This window comes from Globicephala melas, chromosome 5, assembly GCF_963455315.2.
Source record: "Globicephala melas chromosome 5, mGloMel1.2, whole genome shotgun sequence".
In the NCBI taxonomy this organism is placed as follows: Eukaryota; Metazoa; Chordata; class Mammalia; order Artiodactyla; family Delphinidae; genus Globicephala; species Globicephala melas.
Genome location: NC_083318.1, coordinates 22,099,211 through 22,120,159, shown reverse-complemented (window position 1 = coordinate 22,120,159; position 20,949 = coordinate 22,099,211). Strand labels below are relative to the sequence as shown.

General features: G+C 41.0%; 1 protein-coding gene, 1 long non-coding RNA gene and 1 pseudogene across 4 annotated transcripts in view; 2 read left to right on the top strand and 1 right to left on the bottom strand.

The window, feature by feature from the left end:
• SYNPO2 (synaptopodin 2) overlaps positions 1–20,949 on the top strand; it is a 172,367-nt gene that overhangs the window by 54,512 nt on the left and 96,906 nt on the right. The window lies entirely within an intron of this gene.
• Positions 1–20,949, bottom strand: part of LOC132597334 (uncharacterized) — a 78,308-nt gene that overhangs the window by 53,236 nt on the left and 4,123 nt on the right. The window lies entirely within an intron of this gene.
• Positions 9,504–10,530, top strand: LOC115857174 (ran-specific GTPase-activating protein pseudogene; annotated as a pseudogene).

Here is a 20,949-nt window from a genome sequence, read left to right as displayed (position 1 = left end):
CTTGGCTTCAAATCAGTTTAATTCATCTTTAGGCAGACTGACTGAATTCTATGAACTTCAGAGTCTCTGGTGATAAACTTCTCTGTCATCTCTGTATTATCTCTTTTACAGCCAGATGGGGAAAATGGTTTACATCAGGCACAATGTATATTTGAACAATAAGGTCACAAGCAGAGATGTATTATCTTTTATGGGCAGTGAGACATGTAACGTGTTACAGCCTTCCCCTTTAAGCTACATAACAAATGGGACACAGCACTTTGTTTTTATGCCTGGATTCCCATACGATATTATTTTCTAAGCATGCTCATGTTAACAACCTGAGCCTATTTAAAGCAGCATTTCCTCTTAAAGTGTAGAAGAGGAGGATGACCTTCATTCCAGTCCTCTTAAGTTTGATTAAAGCCACCCGAAATAAGTTTATTGCCTCAAACTCTACTCTTATCCTCTGTGTCTTAGGTTCTCTTCCTCTCTCTGTATGGGAGGAATCAGCATTCTATTAAAAGGCCTGGCCCAGAAGGAGGAATCATCACACTTCTGATTTTGGATCTATTCCCTTGTCAAAAGACAATTTTGAACTATGTGGAAAAGTAAAACAATTTAAGGGAATGGAACAGTTTAATTCTAGCATGTGGAATATGTTTTAAGTTCTGGTAGGAAGTGCTTCCATAGCACATTTTTTTTTTTTTAAAGAAGGACAGTGTAGCTTAGGAATTGGCATGATTTAAATAATAATGAGAGACAACATATAATTATCACCATAACCTAACTTGCTTTTTCTTTAATGTCACCCTAGTTTTGGGGATCTGATTACGTTTGGCACTTCCAGCAAAACATAAATAATTTTAAATGTCTATAATAGTCCAAAAGAATACTTCTTTGGCTAATTAACTCTGGAAGCAAAAGAAAATAAAATAAACAACAAAAATAAACAACAGAAAAAAACCTCTTCTTTTCCCTCTGTAGAATTGTTTAAAGAGAGGTTCAAAGTGTTTGGTTTAGAGCTCTGTTTCACTTAATATTTCCAACGGTGGTTTATGAAAGATGGAATTCTTGAAGTTCATTAATGGCACTAATATGGTCCAGATTGTTAAGATCTTGATTCATAGGAACAAAATTAAGAACAAATTAATCAAATACAGGATAAAAATCAGCAGTAGGATTAAAAAGCAAATTTTCTTAAGGAAGAAAAGTAGCAGCTGGGACACACGATGCTCAGGAACCATGTTTTACCATGGCTGAGTGGTTCTCAAACTCAAGAGTGGATCACGGTAATAACCTGGGGGCTTGTTAAACCAAAGATCACTGTCTCCCACTCCACACATTTCTGATTCAGTAGGTCTGGGGTAAGGTCCAATAATTTGCATTTCTAGTAAGTTCTAAGGTCCAGGAACCACAGTTTGAGAACTATGATTCTACCAAAACAGGCTCTCCTGCGGTCACAGTGTAAACTGAGCACTCTCCTGCCCCGGGTAACGTCCCTCTGCTGCCCCAAAATGAAAAGGGGGCATTTTCTCCTTTAAATACCACATTCCCGGAATCATGATCATTGCTCACTTTCTCCACCACATTTGTTCCCTAATTGTACATAGGACATTCATATAAATATACAAGTTTTTATTACAGTGTGAAAGAATTGATGTATTATATGTCAATTTACAATGAAGGTAAATTACAAACACACCATGTCATGTTACTTGGTTAACTTGTCACAGGCTTAAAGTATTGAATAAGCACTTAGACTTGCTTCTCTCTGGTTAGCAGTAAAGGATCTTTCTAGATCTAACCCACTGGAGAGTTTTAAAATAACAAAGCCTGGGTCCCATTCCAGATCAATTACATAAAAATCTCAGAATGGGGACCTGGTAATTAAATCCCTTTCAGGTAGTTCTAGTGAGTAGCCAGGGTTAAGAACCATTGGTAACTCTAACCATGTATTCTCACTGGTTATCAGTGAAGTGAGATCACCCCCATGGGGGTAAAAATTAGTTCTCTAGGGGCAAAAAAATACCTTAGCTGTTATACTGGTTTGTGGGCCTCCAGAGGACCACAGCACGTACACATGTGTGTAGTATATCTGTAGCATTAGCATTTCATGGGTTGGGGACAATCAGGAAAAAAGACTCCCTTAGAAAATGATCATGAAAAAAGGTTGAGAAATACTACCCTAACCCTGGTAGACTGCTGTTAGTTTTCAATACTTCAACTTCCCTCTAAAATGGAACACAAATCTTTTTGGGTGCTCTTATAGATATTGGTAGGGAAAAATAGCATTTAAAAATTCTACTGGGCTTCCCTGGTGGCGCAGTGGTTGAGAGTCTGCCTGCCGAGGCAGGGGACACGGGTTCGTGCCCCGGTCCGGGAAGATCCCACATGCCGTGGAGCGGCTGGGCCCGTGAGCCATGGCCGCTGAGCCTGCGCGTCCGGAGCCTGTGCTCCGCTACGGGAGAGGCCACAGCAGTGAGAGGCCCGTGTACCGAAAAAAAAAAAAAAAAAAAAATTCTACTACATGTTGATCACCTAGCTAGGTGCTTTTACATATAGTATCGAGTAATGCTATCCTGCATTTTTCCTCTAGAATGTACATAAAAATTATAATTAGTTTTGTTTCATTCTGGCTTCATAATATTTATATTGAAAATAACTCCTGTCTTCATGAAGCTTACAGAAAAATTCCATTTGAATCTGTAAGGCAACCAGGTGGCTTCAAATTGCTTTCACTCTAAACCACTATCAAATGCATGTAATGAAGTTCAGAAAACAACATTCCATTAAAAGAAATCACAATAGAAAACAACCTCCATATCCTTGTCTCAATAGTATATTATTTATCTAAAGAATCATAGAAAATTATTATTTCATTAATTTACGGTAATACGGCTTTACAGTATAACTTAAGACTTGAATATATAGTATATTTGTAGTATAACTTTGCTACAAAAAGACAAGTATATTAAAATATATATATGGTTGCATGTATTCTTTTGCTATTTGCAAGGGTATGGATTTGTTTTAAATATACTCAGGATCTTGTTTATATTCAGATATGGTAAGGCCAAAAGATCGGGAGATAATTGCCATTGAAAAGATACAGTTGATCCTTGAACAAAGTGGGAGTTAGGGGCTCCAACCCTCCTTGCATTTGGAAATCACGCATAACTTATAGTCAGCCCTCTGTATCCACGGTTCCTCATCCTTGGATTCAACCAAACATGGATCCTGGAGTATTGTTGTATTTACTGTTGGAAAGAATTCTCATATATGTGAACCCACACAGTGTTGTTGAAGGGTCAACTGTAGTTTGTCACTCACAGTTCCCAAGGGGAGGGGACATGCCATACCATGAAGGGCCACATGGGGAACAACCGGGGTTGGTCAGGAGGAGGGGCGAGAGGGAGACCTTGGGCAAAGCCTTTACGGTGCTTTCCAGGGAGGGAATGGGCAAGGCCAGGTGAGCAGGTTTAGGATTGGATAGTCTGGATGATTTTGGAGGGCTCTGGATTATCAAGGTGGCCCCTCGCTGTCTGGTACCTGGTCCTGAGCTGATTAGGGCAGAGGAGTGCTGCCTCCTGGAGCGCTGAACAGAGGAGGCAGGTGGGGGTGTGCGCTCAGAATCGGTTGCTCTGCATCAACATTGTGCTCAAAGGCAAAGCACGTTGTTCACTATCTCTAGGAATTAGCTAACTTGGGAGAGGCAGTCCCTCTCTAGTCCGTGAGGTCCCCGATGTTAGAGTATCAAGAATATAGAAGATAAGAAGATACAGTTAATGTAGTTAAATATAGTTAATACAGGGTTGTGTCCCAGAAAGTCAGAACCATAAACTAAACCAGCTGTGGAAAAGGAGAAAGATATTCAAGTGTGCAAATAATGTAAAGTCCATTTCTGGACTTTACAAATGGAGAAAGATATTCAAGGAGAAAGATATTCAAGTGTGCAAATAATGTAAGGTCCATTTCTGGACTTTACAAATGGACTCTGAAGGTCCATTTCTACACAAGTACGTAGAAAGTTTTACCCAAGTATAAAGTTATTCAAGGCTTCATGCTATTGCATAGATAAATCTAGAAAAATCACTAGTCCTAAACAGTGAGATATGTTGGGAGGGAGCTGGGGGAGGGAGGATTTGACTGACATTATGGCCTAATTAATTCTGTCCCCTGTCTTCTTTCTCTATGTACTTGGTTTGTGCAGAGACAGAATATAAGGATGGAAGTTCAGAGCAGACACTTTCTGTTACCAGACAGGACCAGTACATAAAGAGATAGCAAGTTTGTTGCGGCACAAGTGTGAAAATATATAGCTTCCAAATAGGACCAGGAGTTTTATTACTGCTGTTATGTTATTTTTACTGTTCAACAAATAGAAGGCAACATTGTATCCTGAAAAGAAACTAAAGTGTACAGAAAAGTGGGCCAGGGCTGGAATTCTAACTCAGCTGTTTACTGTGTAATCTTGGGCTATATATGTTACTTCTCCAAACATAAGTTTTTTCATCATAAAATGCAAATTATATCTAGTCTTGAGATTGGAAACAATTAAGAAGCAAAACATAGGAAACAGATGAAGATTTAAATAGAAAAACTTTTAAAAACTAAATTAAACTGAATTTGAGGATGTGGCCAAGAGATTGGAAACAATTAAGAAGCAAAACATAGGAAACAGATGAAGATTTAAATATAAAAACTTTTAAAAACTAAATTAAGGGCTTCCCTGGTGGCGCAGTGGTTGAGAGTCCGCCTGCCAATGCAGGGGACACGGGTTCATGCCCCGGTCCGGGAAGATCCCACCTGCCGCGGAGCGGCTGGGTCCATGAGCCATGGCCGCTAAGCCTGCACGTCCGTAGCCTGTGCTCCGCAACGGGAGAGGCCACAACAGTGAGAGGCCCGCGTACCGCAAAAAAAAAAAAAAAAAAACTAAACTAAATTAAGCTGAATTTGAGGATGTGGCCAAGGTGGATAGACATAATGAGCTTTTTTTTTTTTTTTTTTTTTTTTTTTCCGGCCGTGCCTTGCGGCTTGTGGGATCTTGGTTGCCTGACCAGGGATTGAACCAGGGCCCTGGCAGTGAAAGTGCAGAGCAGTCCTAACCACTGGACCACCAGGGAATTCCCAGCCACTCTTCTAAACTTATCACATGATCTAGCTGAGAACAGATCCTGGGTAAGGTGTCTCCTGAGCTGGGAAGAGCAAGAGGAGGTGTGACTTGAGCTGGGCTTGCCCAGTCCCTGCTCCCAGTCTCAACCACCAGGCAAGGCCCTCTTCCTCCTCCTCCAAGAGTGAGTGAACAGTGGTAAAGAGGAGACAATAGGTCCCCACCTCCCCACCCTGGAAAAATTAGAAGTGGGGGCAGAAATCTCCCTATACCACTTTGAAGATGATTATGAAGATAGACTACAGATAAGATATGCAAGATGCCTAACCAGAGCAATAGGCATTTTCAGTAGAGATAAATTCACCAAGACTTCATTTATCATATATAGTTTATTCCTTCTTCTGGTATTGAATTTAGTGAAATAGCTCTCTTTTTTTCTCTTATATAATATTCAACACTAAACTTTTTATTTATGAGAAAAGGGGATATTCTGTCTGAATCCGAGTTACTTGTAATTATGTATTCTGAATTAACTCATTGATTTTACATATAATTCTCAAATTCCATTCCAGTAAGAGTGTAGATTGGTAAAAAAAAAAAAAATGCCAGAAATAATGTAATAGCAATCTGTAAACACAAGTATTAAATCTTACTATTCAGTTGTTTTGTTGGTATTTTAGTTGATCACATTGAATGGTAGGTATTTAATTCATCTTTCCAGATAGAACAATTAGGCACCTTCTCATTATTACACATACAAGTCAACAAAGGAGAATTTGGTAGCTTTCAACAATGATACTAACATATACTATTTATGAAGTGTTTTATAAAGTTTCAGGCACTGTGCCAGGTGCTTTATAAAGCTTTATTTCTAGTCCTACAACAACCCCGGAAGGAATTATTATTATGCCAATTTTATAGAAGAGAAAACTGAAGTTCAGAGACGTTGAGTAGTTTTCAAAGTTGTAGATACAGATTGAAACTAGCAAAGTCAGAATTCTAACGCAGAACCCTGCAAAGCCTACATTTTTTCCTTTAAATAAGTCCTTCTGCCTCCCCCCCACCCCAAGAACCTAAGGTGAAAAGAAAGAAAACAAGGTTGTAGTTCCATTAGCATAACTAATAAGTGACCTTGGCACTTCATTTAACGGAAGTTTTGTAATAAGGGGTAGGAAGACAACCCTTTTTTAACCCTCACATATGAGTTTAAACACATGATTCATTTTGAGCTAAAATGTTTAGCTGATTCATCCAAACTATGTTGAAGGTTCAGAGAAAATGATAAAAGTTCTCCTGCATTTATTATAATTTGAAGCTTTTAATGGGCACACCATTGTTTCTAAAGTTCATCAATACCCTGTACTTCTCCTTTCATAGGATTCATCACATTGGGACAGGATAGGTGCTCATTATTCATTGATTATTTGAATGCACTAATTAATGACTAAAGGCATAGGGGTCTCAGAAGTGGTGTTAGAGGGTATTAACTTCAGGCAAGAACAGGAGAGATTCTGCAGGACCCAACCTTTCTCCAACTATAGCCATTCCTTTTGAAAATCAAAAATTGCTCATAATTGTGCACACCATGAAGCTTTGAACACTTTGTGCCATGTATAATACCTATTGTTGTATTTTCATAATTTTCATGTGTAACTGCAGAACCACCCTGCTTATTATAGACTCCTAGGAATTAATATAGACTGCCAAAGATCACCAAAGTGAAGACCATAAGCCAGCGTGAAATTGAGTATTGATGAGCTCCATGGAGAATCAGAGGTACTGATCTCTCTTGGTCCTCTCCAGTGAATTTTTCTCCCCAACAAAACTGAACTCCTCTGGGCTTGGTGAAGAATGCATTAGAATGCAGAAAGGTGGAGCAGATCCTGTGTCCCCCTCACCCCTCCCAGAAGGCCAGGATTCCTGCTCAGGTCCTTGTCCATCTCCCCTCTCCTGACACATGGCCCATATCTGTCTACATGGTGTCTATAGCTTTCTCCTCAGATTCTGCCTGTAACTTCTCCTTAGCATCACCAATTATGTATGCTCTTCTCATATAGGTTTTACTGTGTTATGTTATAAAATCACGTTTTTATTTCAGTGTTTTAAAAGATTTAAGTACATAAGTTTTCATGTAATCATATTTTACCATCTGTACACATCTTTAAAACAAAAGAAGGTGTTTTAAAAAAAGGCAATTTGGCTACAGATGTGCCTTAAATGTCTTCATCATTTAAGTGTTTTTTTTTTTCCCCCATTTCTCTCTCTCTCTCTTGTTTTTAACTTCAGGAAGATTATTCATGGGGAAAGTCCTAGATCCTATTTCCAAACCGAACACAAATTGTAATACAAAGCATCCTTTTATATAGACTCATTGCCATTTAGGGAATATTTATGTCTCAAATGGGAAAGGATGTTCAACTAAAAATGGGCATTTCTATTCTGGTCAAAGTCTTAACTGAAATTAAGTCTGCTGCCCATCTCTCTGTCTTACAAGAACACTCATGTTAAGTCAGGAAAAGAATGAGAAGCTGAAGGAACTCTAGGCATAATTCAGGCACAAAACTGAGCTAGAGAGAAACATATATATATTCTTGAAATAGATGGTATTTCCACACTCGCCAAATTAACTGGTTAGTTGATTAACTATTTTTTCAGATATATAGATATAGATGTTGATATAGATATAATGTGTGTGTGTACAGATAGATAGATATGTTTATCTAGCTAGCTAGCTATACGTGGGGAAATATATAAGGAAGAATAATAGCTAACACTTACAAAGTACTTATTATGTGCTGGGCACTGTCTAAGCATCTTACACATATTAACTCATTGAATCCCCATGATAAGTCTAAGAGGGGAGTATAATATTACCCACAGTTTTACAGATGAGAAAACTAAGGTGTAATAAAATACATTGCCCAAGATCACATAGATAGTAAGTGATGACTTGAGCCCAGACAGTCTTGCTCTAGACTTCATACGCTTTACCACCATGCCAAACTGCTTCTGTTGTCAGAGAAGGTACAACATAATGGGAAATTTAAATGTTCACATGTGAGAAGCTAAATGATAACTCAGTTCCACAATATGAAATGTCCCACAATAGTGTGTCTTAGGTGGCGCATGGGCTCTGAGGCCATGAGAGCTGCAGATTTAGAGAATGTTTCCCTTGCCTATTTTACTCTGGACTGAAGTAACCAGGAGAAGCTTTTTAGGAAGAGAAGAATTGAAGAATTGGGCCTTTTTAACTGGAAGAATTGGATGAGAGAACAGAAGGCATTCTAGGTGAGAGGAAGGGCTTGAGCCAACATTCAGAGATCAAAATGAACAAAGCATTACTATAGGGGAGGAACAGGAAGACCAGCCTAACCAAAGCAACAGGTTCAAGTAGAGAAAAACAGATGTGTTTCCAAAGGTTGCTTAAATCCAGATGTTACAAGGATGTGACTCTCAGGCAAAGAATTTGGACTTCATTTCATAGATAAAGCAGAGCTGTCTTAAGAGGTCAAGTGCAAGAGTGGGAAAGTAAAAAAAGTATTTGGGGAATACAAATTTGGCAACCATGTGCAAGAATAGAAGGGATAAGAAAAAGGAAACAGGGCCTTACTCAGAAGTTTGTGCATTTTTCAAGATGAGGGCCTGGAATTCAATAGATATATTTTGAATAAATAAAAAAGAAGGCATAATACATTCTAGAACTATTACTAAGGAAATAGGAGGAATTGTGTGAACTGTTCTGGAAACCTAAGGGAAATCATCAAAGATTATTTCAAAGGTTTTTAACCTGGGAAACACAGAGTAAGATGGAATCCAGATGAAAAGTAGATACAAACTGGAAATGAGGAGAGAGATTAGGGGTTTGAAGACAGATTCAGAAGCCATCTCCATAGATGGGGACTGATTTTGAAGAGAGGCTAGGGGACTGATAAGACCGGAGGTAATGTCCATGTATGAGGAATACGAAGCGGAGGAAAAGCTCTTGAAGGAAACTGAGAAGATGCAGTTATTAAAGTAGAGGCTGTGGAGAATCGGGATGGTATAAGCTTTATGGAAGCCGAGGAAGGAAGTGGTTTCAAGAAGTAAATTGTGGCCAACAGCTCTAAGAGTTGCAGAGAGGAGGAAGAGACATGAGAACACAGAAAAAGTTACTGGACCAGCACACTCACATTACACAATGTAGATATAAGTAGTCACAACTTCATTCTTTTAGCTTGTAATTACCGTAATTTTGTCAACATCACCATTACTCCTGCCAGCGCGTTTCCCGCCGCCGGGGTCAGGGGTCGGGGTTCGGGTCGCGGGGCGGAGGGAAGAGCGGGCGGGAGGGAGGCGCCGACGCCAGACGCGGAGGCAGGAGCTGCGACCGGCCGCCGGGAGGCCGCGTCCACGGAGCTCGCCGAGCCGCCGCCGCCGCCGCGCTCATGGCGGCCGCCAAGGACACCCACGAGGAGCACGACACGTCCACCGAGAATGCCGACGAGTCCAACCATGACCCCCAGTTTGAGCCCATAGTTTCTCTTCCTGAGCAAGAAATTAAAACGCTGGAAGAAGATGAAGAGGAGCTTTTTCAAAGGCGGGCCAAGCTGTTCCGGTTCGCTTCGGAGAACGACCTCCCGGAGGGGAAGGAGCTGGGTACAAGGCATGTCAAGCTGCTGAAGCACGAGGAGAAGGGGACCATCCGCTTCCTCATGCGCAGGGACGAGACCCTCCAGACCTGCGCCAACCACTGCATCACGCCGGTGGTGGAGCTGAAGCCGAACGCGGGCAGTGACCGCGCCTGGGTCTGGACTACCCACGCCGACTTCGCCGGCCAGCGCCCCAAGCAGGAGCTGCCGGCCATCCGCTTCCTTAACGCCGAGAACGCACAGAAATTCGAAGTTTGAAGAATGCAGGAAAGAGATTGAAGAGAGAGAAAAGAAAGGAACAGGCAAAAATGACAGTGCCGAGAAAGTAGCCGAGAAGCTAGAAGCTCTTTCGGTGAAGGAGGGCAGGGAGCCCGAGTACGAGACCAAAGTGGCGGCTGAAGAGGAGCAATGAGTCGGCCCCCGTTGTGTCCTTTCTCCCTGTCTTTTCCCTTTTTCTTTTTTTAAATTTTGCCCTGCCCTCTTCTTTTTGGTTTGTTTTTATTCTGTTTTGTTTTTACAAGGGACTTTATATAAAGTACTGGCCTCCAATATTCAGTTTGTTTTTTTCTAAGTTTTTGCCCTAATGAAAACGATTTCAGAAAATCCGTTACCCAGTCGTGAGAATGTACTGTGCTAACTTTCTTTTCCATAGTGGAAACATTTATCTGTAGTCATCAAAATAGCAAATAAACAAAACATTTGTTGAACCTGAAAAAAAAAATATTCCTTATTGGGTAAATCAGTCCCTACTTAGACACCCAGTCAATCAATAATGCTTATTGAGCACTCATAATAAAACAACAGGGAGGAAGCTTGGTGGGACAGATGGAAGCAAGTGTAACTCAACAGTAAAATAAAATGGTTTCTAAGCCATAGAGCTTGGGTGATCTTATTCCTTTTCTTTAGGTACATGGAGAATAGATGCAGGAAGATAACATGGTGATAAAAAGCTTATGAACTCACTCACAATAGGTCCAAAGAGTGTCCTGGCAAAGGTCTTTGAAACTGGGATCTTTATTTGGAAAAACCATTCCCCACAAACACAGGAGGCACCTCCCAAGGGAAGTTCCCTGTGATCTTCCATGTCAGGGACCTAGTGGATGCTGCTGACTTGAAAGGCTCTTGAGAATTAGTGAAGAGAATAGGTAGGCTGGGGTCCATCAATACACCCACCCATGCAATTGGGGGCCATGTTTCACATCTCTCTGGTCTTCATTCTGTGTGGCCTAGTATGTAAGAGAATGTGCCTGGGAATCGGATCTGGATTCAAACCCCAGCTCCTCCGTTTATCAGAATTGTGGTTTGGAAAGCCATTTAATCCCTCTGGACTTTATTTTTGTCATCTGTGAAGATGGAGTAATAACTCTATATCAAAGATTATTGTTAAATGCTCTGTTCATGTGACACTAAATACATGGTAGCTACTCTAATTACTATCTGAGGAGGTCTGATGCAAACAATGGTGATTATCCTAGTTGATTACGAGGACTGAGTAGTGTCAGAAAAATCGCAATCCTGATTCCCTTTACTACATGATAAAATGACTTGCAACTTTAAACTTTTTCAAAGCACTTTCGTATCTGCTAATACATGTTATCCTTACAACAAACCTTCGAATGTGTGTGTGTTCGTTATTGCTCCTATTTTGTAGATGGAGAAAGAGGGCCTCAGAAGGGGACAAGGACTTATTTCAGTCACAAAAGGGAAAGGTCACAGAGTCTGCACTGGAACCCAGGGCTGCTCACTCCTGTCAGAGCCTGATGGGAAAAGCCAAGAATCTGCTGCCACTTTTCTTGCCAAAATACCCCTCCACTTATGTAGTGAACACAATGCAGAGATGAGTTAATTCTCTAGTCACATCAAAGAGCTGCTTGTTGAACTTTCGACTTTTGGCAAGTCGTGCATCATTTCTTAGCTTCAGCAATTCCTTGACACTTTTCCTGCTTTAACTTTTATTTTTCAAGGCACTTTTCAATTTACTCTGTTGTGTTCTCGAATAGTAGGCATTGTTTTCATCCTTTCTGCATCTCAAAAAAATGTGGTTTGTTTATGTTTCCATTAGTTGACATTACCATCCAAATGCTTATTCAGATCAGAATATTGGTTTGGATATATGTGGTGCGTGTATGGTAGTGGGGGTGGTGGGAGGTGATCTCAAAGATGTTCAGACACGTCATATTACTTTAAATCCTCCGATTTTAAGGATAAAGTGCACTTGTCTTCAACTTCGTACACCAAGTTAATTGACTGGTCCATTACTTAGTAGATTTTGTACTTGATTGGGAGGTGTAAGGCCCTAGACAAGCAGAACTCAGCCTTATATAGTTTTGTTTACCCCTTAGGACCCTGTGGCAGGTAGGAGTGAGGGTGGGAGATGGAGGAGAGGGTCAAAAGTACAAGACTGCAAGTACTGAATCCATCTCCAGTGGAGGGGATGAGGATCCTGAATAGCTCCGCCCTACAACTTGTCCACAGTTGTGTGAGCCCAGGGAAACTATAGAGAATTCTTCAAGCCTCCTCTTGCAGTCTTCAATCATCTCAGGAAACAGACTGCTTCAGTCATCGTTTTCCTTCTAGAAGGAAGATGACTAGAAGAAAAGTTGAAACTTTCCCTCAAATTGCTCCCCCTAGAGTTTTTGAGAGGTAGGACCTAGAGTACCTTGCCATCCAGTAAGAGAGCCACACCTGGGGGTGCGGGGGAAGGACTAGTGTTCCTGCATTCTGATGCCATACATTCATTTTACTCTGATTTAAAATGTATTTCTCCAAGTTACCAATTTTTACACTGTAAGACAGATGACATTTTGATCCTGCATGATATATTTCTATTCAAAGGGTTTTAGGATATATTTGTTCATTAGTATGTAAAGCTGAGAAGTATTGACTCTAAAGTTACTGGTAACACTGAATCTATTATTTTTATGAAAAGACAATGAATATATTTTCCCCCGGAGTGAAGATATATTTTCCGTTACCATATCAGGGCATCAGAGGAAAGCAGTTTCCTTGAATCATTACTCTCCGTCCCTTTCACTTCACTGACTAATCACAGAGATTTGAATCCTAAATTTAACTTTGGAAGTTTGCTACAAGTTTCAAAGAATTTGCTAAATAGGTTTCAAATGTTAGTCCTTTGTGCCTTGGGAATAAAGAATTAAAAGAAGAGTGATGGTTACTTTTATAGGAAAAACTTGGCACAAAATAAAACGTTTTTTTTTTCTTTCTCTTTTTTCCATGTGCTCACCTAAAGCAATAAACGTGTGGATGATTACCTCTGAGTTTTTCCAACAAGCTCAAGGAAGTTTAATGGCCTGAACAATGTGCTTTTTAAGAAGATCACTGTAAACATTCATTTCAATTCAAGGAGTATCTTTCAAAATTATTCTGGGACAAATATGGTGCAAAGAAACATGAGAGAGAGAAAAGAAACAGGAACCCCAGGCTCTCGCTCTAGTCGTCTGTGGCCCCTGCACTGTCTGGCTGTTCTTTCCTAGCTCTTCATCCTCTACTAACTTCTGTGTGTTGGAGTCTCCAAGGCGCTGTCATTGGAGTGCCAGCCTTGGAGCAAGCCTTTTGTCTTCTCTATCTGTACTCTCTCCCTAGGTGTAGTGGGTTGAGTGGTGGCCCCAAAGAGATATGTCACCATCCTAATTCCCAGAATTTGTGAGGGTTACCTGATTTTGGAAAAGGGATCTTTGCAGAGGTAATTAAATTAAGGAATTTGAGATGAAGAGATCATCCTGTATTATTCAGGTGGGCCCTAAATCCAATGACAAATGTCCTCATAAGAGAAACACAGGGGAGATTTGGCAGACAGAAGAGAAGGCATTGTGACCAAAGAAGTAGAGCTTGGAGAGGTGTGGCCAAAAGGCCGCAGTCAAGGATTGCTGACAGCCACCGGAAGCTAGAAAAAGTGAGGAATGGATTCTCCCCTAGAGTCTCCAGAGGGAGTACAGCCCCTACAGACACCTTGATTTTGGACTTCTGGCCTCCAGACTGTGAAAGAATACATTTTTGTTGTGTTAAGCCACCAGTGTGTACTCAGTTCGTTATATCATCCACAGGAAGTTAATACACTAGGGAATCCCATCTAGTTCTCATCTTCAAATTCGATCTATAAATTTAAATCTCCAATCCTGACTCTCCTCTAGGTGCCACACTCATGTATCTAACTGCCTGCTTCACATCTGCACTTGGATACCTAATAGACATCTCAAACTTAGTATGGCCAACAGAATTCTTGATTTCTATCTCCTGCACCCACCACTCTGTTTCCTAGTCTTCCCTGTCAATAAATGGCACTACTATCTCAGGCTTAAGGCTTAGGTCCAACTACTTCATGGCTCCAGCAAAGAACCTAAGCATCATGCTTGATTCTTTTCTTCCTTTCAACCCCCTCTACCTAATTCCCAGATGAATCCTCTTGGCTACCATTTCAGTCCATTGTGTGTGACCTAAGCTTATATTGTAGCTTTCTGATTTCTTCCCTGCCTCTACTCTTGTCTCTTTCCACAAAAGCCAGTGTAAACGTCCTACAGTGCAACTCATTTCTTATCACTCTCTGCCTAAGATGTTCTAATAGCTTCCCACTGCACTTAGGATAACATCCAAATTTCTTATCTTGGCCTACAGCAGTGGTTCTCAACTGGAGACTATTTCACCTTCACAATGCCAAAGACATTTGGCACTTTCTGGAGACATGTTTTGGTTGCTACTACTGGGGAGAGCCTACTGGAGTCTAGTGGGTAGAGCCCAGGAATGCTGCTAAACACCTTGCACTACACAAAACAGGGTCCAACAAGAAAGAATTATCTGGTCTCAAATGTCAATAGTGCCAAGGTTGAAAAACCATGCCCTACAGAGTCCACATGAGTTGATACCTGCCTTTTACTGCCTCATTTCCTTTTACTTTTCCTCAAATATGCTAAGCTTGTCCACATCTCAGAGCCTTTGAATATACTCTCCCTTTGGATTGCAACATACTTTTCCTAGTATGTTGCATCCCATCTTTGCATTTCTGTATCTTTGTTATCCAGGTGTAAATTCTAATACTACCTCCTCAGAGAGGCACCACCCATCTAAAGCAGCCTCCACCCCATCCTATCCCTGCTCTGTCGCATTAGCCTGTTTTTACCCTCTATATTGCTCTTATTGGTACTTTATTTTATATTTTTATGAGTTTATCATTGGCTTCTTCCCTCTAAAATTGCAAAGTCCTTTAGGGTCTTTCATGTTCACTGCTGTTTGCCTGCATCTAGAGCAGCACCTGGCACAGAGTAAGTGCTTAATAAATATTCATCAAATCACTGACACGCAAATGTAAAGCAATAGAGGATAATTAAGTAACCCATAAAATGTTTGGTCCCAAAAGTGATGCAGTGAATCACCAGGAAGGCAGGCTTATTTCTAATCCCTTGTCAATTTCTAGTATATGGCTCTTTGGATGTTACCTTCATTTAAGTCTTAACTCCACTGACAGAATAAGAAGCTAGGGCCTTGTTTGTAGAAAAGATGTAATTTTACTTTTGAATCTATTGTTTTGAAGACAGAGCAGGCTTTCATGTAGTGGATGACTGGCAACCAGTTGTTAATGTGGTTGTAGATTTGAAGAATCCACGTAGAAGCAATGGCTGAATCCCTGAGAGCAGAGAAGCCCACTGAGGGATTGCTTTCAGAGAGAAAAGCCAAAAATTTGCCCTGAGAGAACCTACTGTTAGGAATAGAGGAGAAAGAAGAGTCAGCAAAGGAAACAGAGAAAACCTGATTAGAAAAGTAATAGGAAAACAAAAGAAAAAGTTTCTGAAGCCCCAATCACGGAGTGATAGAAGACAGTCAATTTATAAAGGAAGCATTGATAATGCATTTTTGGAACTTTTATGCCTTTGGGTTGGGGGTACATGTTCCTTCCATTAATCAGTGAACAGCTAAAAATTTTCTGGCAATGCAAAAATAAACTTAGCTATAAAGTACCTACAAACAGAGAAGGTAATGAAAATATTCAGTTCTTACTTAAAAAAAAAAACCTTAACCTTGCTATGAATTTTCCATAATTGTAAAGGGTTTCAGGATAATCCTCGGGCCCCTAATTTTTCTATTATCTATTTTACTTATTATGAAAAAACTTTTATCATTTCTAATAGAGCCTAAGTGTTGGAAATAGAAGTCATTTTTTCCCCTTTCATCCTGTGTTAAGTGGTTGAGAAATCAGCTAGGGAGATTGGCAAAATTAAGAACTGGCAGAAACTTCCATCTGCCCCAAACTGATCCACTCATGTTTCCATGTTTGGAAATGGTTTCTTGGGCTTATCCACATTTTGTTGGCAGGTCGTATCTTTGGAGAATGACAGGCACTTTTCTCCCTACTACCCTACTAGCCATGATCCTGGGCTTGAGGAATGCAAACTGTCTGTAATGTCCAAAAGCTGAGGGCAAATTAAACTGAGGGCCAAGTGAAATTACGGGTGCAGCCATTGGGTGAGAACTTACTCCGTTGCAGATACACATTACTGAGCTTGCCTCGTGGTGGTGTATTTTGTCCCATCATATGAAAAGAGAAATGAAAGAGAGGACATGTATGAAAGTAGGGTAGAGAATGAGAGTTAAACATGTCTGAGGATGAATTAAATTATTACATTTGAGATGCTAAGAAGAAATAGAGAGGGAATGGGATTGCAGATCACAGAAACCCAAGTCTGACAGGACAAGCACAGTTAATCTTAGGTGGGTCAGAGGATGGCAGTTCAGACAGAGGGACTCAATGACAATGGCTGTGAAGCTCTCCACCATCCATTCTGGCTGCTGGAGTGAAAAGGGAAACCGAAAATGTGGTTTATTTCCATCATCTCTCCCTCTAGCTCCCACACCTCAGTACTCAAGCAATACCTTTTGGCCAGAATTGAGATATGAGCTCTCTAGGGAGGAAGAAAAGGCAGTCTCCCTCCCCCTGGCAGTTTCTGGGTGGAGTCAACAGCTAGCAGAGGCTTGAATTCATTTCTCTTCCCCAGAGGCTGGGCCTCTAGAGCACAGCTCCCTCCTTACCCAGCAGATCCCAAGGGAGGAACTTCTCTGCAGTCTCACATGGAGAAGGGAAGCCAGGGTATGACTGTAAGTTCTGGTCATGAAGCTGTGGGATTTGGGATTGGACCCCAGGGCTGCTGCTAGGTTATATGGAACATTTATGCAAAACTAAAAAAAAAAATGCCACTTCTTCTGGGATGATGCAATCCAAATCTGGGGTACAAGACTTGGAAAATGAAAGATCCCCTAAACTGTTCCTCTTGGGCAGGGTGCAAACTGAACAAATGGTGACCCAGTCTGTCCCGGGTTGTATAGATTCTATAAATTCAAAAGGTTGAATAAATTGATGAGATTCTTATAGGACCTGAATCCACTGATGTACTACTTGAAGAGTAGGTCCTTCCTCACAAGGCTCTAAATGATTAGCTAATAACATGGGAGTGTTTAAGGAACTGTACCTCACAATGCATACATCTTTTCCCTCCTTCTTATCCAGTTACTTTAAAATAAGAGTAACAATGGTTAGCTTTTACTGAGCACACTTGACAGGTTCCAGACACTGCACTAAGTCATTTACAGAGATTAAGTCAATGAATTCTTAGAATAACCCTGTAACCTAGGTGGGTATTATTATTCCCATTTAATGTTTCAGAAAACAGAGGCTTAGGTGGTTGAACTAGTAAGTGGTTTTTAACCTGGAGCCCATTTTAACTCCCACTCTATGCTGCTATTCCCTTTTCTTTCCCTCCCTCCCTTCTTTTTCTCCTTTCTCTCTGTCTCTCTCTGTCTCTGTCTCTCTCATGTTAATAAGGTATTCATTGAACTTCCTGATAACTCTACAATTGACCTTTTAGCTCTGACATTCCCAGACACTGGGCTTTCCAAACAAATAGCTTCCCTTTGTTGTTTGGGGTTTGCCTCAGAGCCAGAATTTTGAAAATCCTGGCTTCAGGTTTCCACACCTAATCCTTGCCAGGCGGTAATACATTTCAGCACACAAACAAGAAAACAAAGCTCCACTTGGTCCTTGGCCTGAGGCTCTGTGGCTTTTCTGGCCAACCAACCAAAAGCACAATGGGAAACCCCCATCCATGGTCACTTCTAGATAACCATTTGCCATCTGCGGAAAATGAAAATAGAATAGTACCTGGTAGTTTCTATACAAAGAGGTTCCATGTTTTTCCCCCATGTTTCTGGCACAGCTCTGGATAATTCCCTTAGATATTAGCCATCTCCTCAAGAAATCATAAGATATACAGCATCTTAAGTAAAATTTATAACACCAGAGCCTCTATGGTGGTATTCCCTTTGACTTTGTTTGAAAAACCTTATATTTTACAAAAAATGTAGTGTCTACTTAAAACATGGACCTATTGGGGCTTCCCTGGTGGCGCAGTGGTTGAGAGTCCGCCTGCCGATGCAGGGGACACGGGTTCGTGCCCCGGTCCGGGAAGATCCCACATGCTGCGGAGCGGCTGGGCCCGTGAGCCATGGCCGCGGAGCCTGCGCGTCCGGAGCCTGTGCTCCACAACGGGAGAGGCCACAACAGTGAGAGGCCCGCGTACCGCAAAAAAAAAAAAACCAAAAACCAAAAAACAAACCATGGACCTATCCATGCACCTTTAACCTTTGTTAGAGAATGTGATGTAATGAAGATACAGAGCTAATCCATAAAATGTCTAATTTTCGTGAAAAATGTGTAACATCCAATATATTAACATCCAAATAAGATAACCTAATGTTCTTGGTTATTGGTTTCCAAAGACTGTAGAACATTTCCTTCTTTGGCCTTGGAGAAATTTGCTCTGGGATTTCAGCCTAGCCCTTGACTTGCTGAAAGACTACAGACTTAGAACAAAGCAAGCTGGCTAAGAACAAAGCAACTAGTGAAAATGAAAGTAAGAGGTCTCTAAGGCTTAGCGTGTGTTCTTTTTTTTTTTTTTAACATCTTTATTGGAGTATAATTGCTTTACAATGGTGTGTTAGTTTCTGCTTTATAACAAAGTGAATCAGCTATACATATACATATATCCCCATATCTCTTCCCTCTTGTGTCTCCCTCCCTCCCACCCTCCCTTTCCCACCCCTCTAGGTGGTCACAAAGCACCAAGCTAATCTCCCTGTGCTATGCAGCTGCTTCCCACTAGCTATCTATTTTACATTTGGTAGTGTATATATGTCCATGCCACTCTCTCACTTTGTCCCAGCTTACCCTTCCCCCTCCCCGTGTCCTCAAGTCCATTCTCTAGTAGGTCTGCATCTTTATTCCCGTCTTGCCCCTAGGCTCTTCATGACCATTGTTTTTAGATTCCATATATGTGTTAGCATGCGGTATTTGTTTTTCTCTTTCTGACTTCACTCTGTATGACAGACTCCAGGTCCATCCACCTCATTACAAATAACTCAATTTCGTTTCTTTTTATGGCTAAGTAATATTCCATTGTATATATGTGCCACATCTTCTTTATCCATTCATCTGTGGATGGACACTTAGGTTGCTTCTATGTCCTGGCTAAAGAATGAAATTAGAACACTCCCTAACACCATACACAAAAATAAACTCAAAATGCATTAAAGACCTAAATGTAAGGCCAGACACTATCAAACTCTCAGAGGAAACTATAGACAAAACACTCTATGACATAAATCACAGCAAGGTTCTTTTTGACCCACATCCTAGGGAAATGGAAATAAAAACAAAAATAAACAAATGGGACCCAATGAAACGTAAAAGATTTTGCACAGTAAAGGAAACCATAAACAAGATGAGAAGACAACACTCAGAATTGGAGAAAATATTTGCAAATGAAGGAACTGACAAAGATTAATCTCCAAAATTTACAAGCAGCTCATGCAGCTCGATATCAAAAAAAACAAATAACCCAATCCAAAAATGGGCAGAAGACCTAAATAGACATTTCTCCAAAGAAGATATACAGATTGCCAACAAACACATGAAAGAATGCTCAACATCATTAATATTAGAGAAATGCAAATCAAAACTACAATGAGATATCATCTCACACCAGTCAGAATGGCCACCATCAAAAAATCTACAAACAGTAAATGCTGGAGAGGGTGTGGAGAAAAGGGAACCCTCTTGCACTGTTGGTGGGAATGTAAATTGATACAGCCACTGTGGAGAACAGTATGGAGGTCCCTTAAAAAACTAAAAATAGAACTACCATACGACCCAGCAATCCCACTAACTGGGCATATACCCTGAGAAACCATAATTCAAAAAGAGTCATGTACCACAATGTTCATTGCAGCATGTGTTCTTTAAAGAAGGAAGAAATTGCTGCGGGGGTCAGAAGAAAGTCATTGGCGGCCCTTGAACTTACTAATGCTAGTCAGACCTCCTGTTCCAGATAGATCAACAAAGTTCAGAAATGCAATGTCTCAGTGTGACTGTTACAGCAGTGTCCTGGCTTCGCTGAGATGTCTTCTCTCCCAGAGGTCATTTTACTATTGGTCATTTAACCGTTTCGCCTGATGCTGACATTCCTAAATTAGTAGGGAAAATGAACGACAGATGTTCCAGATTGAAGCCCAGGCTTTGGAAGGTCACAACTAAGAAAGCATCGATAGCCAATTCTGGTCTCATTTAGTAACATCTCTAATCATGATACAGTGCTGGAGGATGCCAAGAAGGAAAGGGGACCAGATTTATGTGAGTTTGCTGAGGTTGAAAGAGCAATGTCTTCTACCTAGTCTTGGGGTTGAGGTTAGGGAGAGACAGGGTACTACTTTCGAAGATCGCGAAATGTATATATTGATTTGCCATAGGTAGAGAAAAATTTAAAGCTTCAAATATGTGACATTACTGGGTTTATTTTCTCCCCACCTCTTGAAAAGAAACTTTTGCAGAGACAAGATCGAGTGATTTTGAACACTACTGCATTTCCAAGTTAGATTCCTAGACCTTTGTGGCAAAATAAAAAACTGTACGGGCTTCCCTAGTGGCACAGTGGTTAAGAATCTGCCTGCCAATGCAGGGGACATGGGTTCGATCCCTGGTCCGGGAAGATCCCACCTGCTGTGGAGCAGCTAAGCCCGTGCGCCACAACTACTGAAGCCCGCGTGCCTAGAGCCCATGCTCCGGAACAAGAGAAGCCACCACAATGAGAAGCACGCACACCGCAACAAAGAGTAGCCCCCCGCTCGCCGCAACTAGAGAAAGCCCACACGCAGCAACGAAGACCCAATGCA